Below are 4,714 nucleotides of genomic sequence, written 5' to 3'. Positions count from 1 at the left end.
CACAAGGTTTTGAAAACAGTTTCTGGCGAGTTATCGAACTTATGCATCTTCTTATTAATAGCAAGGGGAGTTAATCTGAACCGGAGATATATATATATATGTGAGTGATAGAAAGATGGACAAGAACGCAGATGGCTGGACAAACGAGAGGGCGGGAAAAAAAGATAACAGCTAAAAGACACATCAACAAAGAGAAGGACGAATACAAATAAAGGGTAAAAAGACAATGAACAGAGAAAAGGGAGAACAAACTAAAATGAAGATTTAAAGATGCAGAAGTGGAGGACAGAAAGGAGAAACAGGTCTGCTAATTATCTTTCCCAAATACACAAATTTGCTGTCCAGAAACATGATACGAGGATCTGAATTAGTCGGAAAGGTGTGTTGCAAGTCATTTCTTTACTGACTAACCTGTTAGAAACTGTGTGGCCTACACACGGTCAAGGTTTTGATGAAATGCCTCCACCACGAACTTCGCCCGCCGTGTAACGACAACTGCAGCCATGTAACTACAAGTCTCTCCTCCTTGCCGCCAACTCCTCGTCTCCCTGTGGGCAAAGATTTGGTAACTGGAGACTGACGGTTTGAGAAAATTAGTTTAATTTCTCCTCCAAACCAACCTTGTTGGTGTAAGCCTGTGTTCATTTTTTTTAATGAAGGCTAGTCGAAGCTTGGCGCAATTATTTGCAGCTGGTATATCGAGGTTGTCCCTCTTTGATTTTCTCCCTAGGTGGCGCCTCTGGGGCTTGAACGAAATGGCCGGCAAGAAGAGAGAGGGGCAGAGGGAGGTAGGAGGGAGAAAAGCAGAGGTATAGAACTGTCTGCAAATTCTGCAATGGGGGGCGGGGTAGTACGCAGTATGCTCCAATAAAAAAAAAAAAGAAAGAAAACCATCATCACTGCTAGCTATCTGAGACTCACGAAGAAAACAATTTTAATTTTGGGGGTGGATTGAGGGAAGGACTTCAGTGGTCATAGACATGAACGCAGACCTAACGGCTACGTCAACAGCTCTGCATTTAGGTCGCGATTTACAGATTCGTATACTTGAAAACGAGGGTTAGTGCCCAGGGGTATGAGTGTGAAAGTTGTTGAATGTAAGTGAATGATACTCACCAACGTGAGGCCTTAAGCAACTGAACAGCAAGAAAAAATTGGGATCATCGAATTTGATGGTTAGGTTGCTGTTTTTTTTTAAGTCAATGATAGGGAGACTGAATGAAAAACTTGATTTCGTGAAGATATCGAATTTTTTAAATATCTGTGTGTGTGTGTTTTTTGCATGATCAAGAGGAAGGGTGAAAACAATTTAGCAGAAGAACACAAAATTAGTTTTGCTGACTGTAATTTAAAACAATTACTTCTAGTAATAAACTAACTTTTTGTAATGCGTTTCACACAGGATGTAGCTGCCCTGCCTTACGGTTGTTTGCAAAGACATCTTCATGCCAATGCACCAACAAAATTCTCGCGCGACCTACTCTAGGGCTTCAAATCCAACATACCACGTGATGCACAGCGACATAATTTTTATAACACGCTCGCTGATTGGGCCATACCTGTGTCTCACCGTCCACATCGATTTTACAGTCAAACATTACACGTCAACTCAGATGGGGTGACGTCACCAGGCTTGCGTCATTAAAAAATGACGTATGGTGGACTTCCGGTGTGGAAGGTACTGGAATCTTTGAGTGTTTGTTGGTGTAGCGAACGTAGAGAGTGCTGTGTAGGGGTCAAGTATCCACGCAGGTATTGTGTGCCTAGACACTAATAGAACATTTACAAACCACGGAAGTGTTTTTTCCGTGACGACTGCACTTAATGGCGACGGAAATAGGACTGGCAATGGGGTGGCTGACTTTTAGAGGATGTAGACACGATGTCGACTGAAGCCTCCCTTACTTTATTGGCTAGTATCTATGACAACTGTTGTTAAGTTTTAACATGAAGAAAACTAGACTGGGAACGACCTAGAAAAAAATTTACTTGTTCTCACGTGTTCATGCCTTCTTCCTCTCTCTCTTTATTTGTCCTTTGCGATGAAGTGGTGAGTGCACCTGAACTTTTGCCTCGCTGGGCCCTCCCCCTTTTTTTCTACTTCCAGGGTGGCCTCCCTTCATCGGGATGTGGCGAGAGTTTAGCGAGATGTCAAAAACTCCTGCCCAAACAAACATGAGAATGGATACGTTCTTCCGCCGCCCATGTGCATACCCGTCGCGAAGGAAACTCGTCACAGCTTTCACAGCTGTCACAGCTGTCTGTATTGTGATTGTAACAAGGACTCTCTCTCTCTCGCTCGCTCGCAACATCCCACCTTTCGTCTGAGTTTGCTTCTGTATACGTGAGGGCGCTGATATTTTCATATTGCAAGTACAGCACGACTTGAATGCACTAATGATGTGTGTGTTTACAAACCGCCGCCCTAAACAAAGCTGTTTGTGTTCAGTGGACGATCTTAAATATATACAGAAGCTGTGTGGATGTTCTCAGATCAAATACTTTGTTTCGCAGCTGAATGACATTAAGGTAATGTATTTTTCTAAAGAACAGGATACGTAAAGATTTTCATTAGAAAACTAAGTTGCTACATGTAGAAAAAGAACAGTGTACCCTAGACAAGATCGGAACGCTGTACACCAACCCCTGACTGTCTTGGTTACAAACATTGAGCCAACAGATGGCATTCACTTGTGGGGAATCGTCCTTTTAAAAATAGCTAAATAAGTTTTTAAAGTCAAAGCAAACTTTCAGTTCTTTTGCTCAATAAAAATAAAAACGATTCATTTCACACTTTCTGACCAAATATCGCTGATGACCTGATCTCACCATCAATGGTTGCATTGGAATCCATAACATCAGGACATAATATAAGCTGTGGTGCCCGGTAGAGTGGTGATTAAAATACTTGTCTCCACTGAGGTGACAGGACCAGGGCTATGATTTCGTCTCCTAACGAGCTCTGGGTGTGACACCTGTTCACAGGGCTGTTTGGAGTACCCCGGGTACTGTTTTCTCCCCCTTCCTCTTCACTCAGTGCGAAATTACCCCCTAGGTTCAAGCACATTCCCGCCAAATCAACCAACTAGATACAATTTCTGTACTATTGCGATGAATTCTTTATGAATAAACAATCTACCGCAAAATTCTGCGATACAGAATGAGATGAATTTTAAAAAATAGATACAGTGAAGCTGCAATAAGTGAAACGTGATATAGTGAGAGATGACCGTATTTACTAGAAATATATGTCCTCTGTTCTAGATGATTCGAAACAAGAGTGAACAGACATGTGTCCCCTCGCATACCCATGTGGTGGTAACCAAGCTGCAGGATTCGAAAACTTTATCTTCAAATGTGTCTGCGAAAGCACAGACTCTTCGTCCGATCACAGATGTACGTCTTCCTGCCATCGGGGGAGCGAGGAAACTATAATTAATTTTCCACTTAGAGCAAACACCCTTCGGCGGCTATTAGCCATCTCATTTCAGCTGTCCCTGGAGGACAAATTATGTCTGCTTACGAAAGGGCGCTTGGTTTGCGGGCTGTGATGCTCAATGTTGAAATGTTTTCTGTTGGTTAAGGCCAAAGCTGGAAAAGATATTCCTTTCCAGTCGAACTCTGGATTACTTCATGTCAACTCTATCGAAAACAAAAAAAAATATGTTTAGCTATCAAAAACATATGACATGGATAAGTAAGCAAATGATTGTGAGTGTGTAAGTGAGTGCGGACGGAGTTTGTCAGTTAAGATTAGTAAGTGTTTCTGGAATCGTCTGCAAAGTTTTTTGCTTGTTATTAATTTTATCGAAATGATAGTCCTTGAATTTAACTTTATTTTAGTTTTTTTACCCTGCTACACGTTGGCCCATAAGAATAAAAGTCAACTTAAGAAAAAATGTTTTCTGTAACAAAACGGGTAGCAGGTTATCAGAAGCACATTTTTGCGTTGACATCTCGCCATGTGCTGTGCTGCAGGCCTCGGCACTAGACGCAATGGCGTTCTTTCCTTGACTCCGCCTTGTTTCTCAGTCTCGCCCAAACACGCGCCACCCCGTTTGCCATTGTTTTCAATTTTGACTTCCCCAACTTTTAAAAAAATGTTTCTGCTTGCTGCCACTGCCTCTTGTACACGTGCCCTCGCCTTGCACTCGCGAGCTGGAGATTAAGGGCCTTGTTTTTGGTGACTCGAGCATCTCTCTCTTCAGACTACTCGGGGGCCCCTATATCGGTTGCTTCCCTTGAATGTGACGACTAAGGTGTTTGGTCCTGCTGGGAATAATCACAGACAGGAAAACAGAAAATTGGAAGGGAGAGGGGTGAGAGAAAAAAGAGAGACAGGAAGAAAGATAAAAAGACAGATGCAGCTAGTAGTGAGAGAGAAGGAGTGTAGTGAATTCTAGACTGCCCTATGTGAGTGTGTGTGTTCAGCGGGGAGGGAAAACAAAAAGGGATTCTGTCACCTTACTAATTCCCTGTTGTGAGCAACTGTCATGTCATGCACTACAATTTTCCAACAAAATACTTGAAAGCCCCTCAAAAACATTAAAACACAGCTGCGGTCATTAAAGCAATTTTGCTAGAATGTTCACGATTCAGATTTTAATGTCCTCACAAAAGGGAGATCAACAGGTTCTATATTTTTTTCAGTCGCCCATAATTGCGTGAACGAACGTGACTGAAGAAGTGAAAGGGGCGGCAGCCTTGTGTCACG

At 42.5% G+C, this 4,714-nt stretch overlaps 1 long non-coding RNA gene across 1 annotated transcript; it reads left to right on the top strand.

Annotated features, from left to right (window-relative positions):
- Nucleotides 1-1,663: 1,663 nt before the first annotated feature.
- LOC112572008 lies at nucleotides 1,664-4,114 on the top strand. Its single transcript, XR_003100931.1, has 3 exons — nucleotides 1,664-1,752; nucleotides 2,108-2,529; nucleotides 3,265-4,114. It is a non-coding gene; the product is annotated as an uncharacterized LOC112572008 (long non-coding RNA).
- Nucleotides 4,115-4,714: the final 600 nt, after the last annotated feature.

The sequence above is a fragment of the Pomacea canaliculata genome, linkage group LG9 (genome assembly GCF_003073045.1).
Source record: "Pomacea canaliculata isolate SZHN2017 linkage group LG9, ASM307304v1, whole genome shotgun sequence".
Taxonomy (NCBI): Eukaryota; Metazoa; Mollusca; class Gastropoda; order Architaenioglossa; family Ampullariidae; genus Pomacea; species Pomacea canaliculata.
Note: the sequence above shows the minus strand (reverse complement) of the source record. Positions and strands in the feature narration are given on the sequence as shown.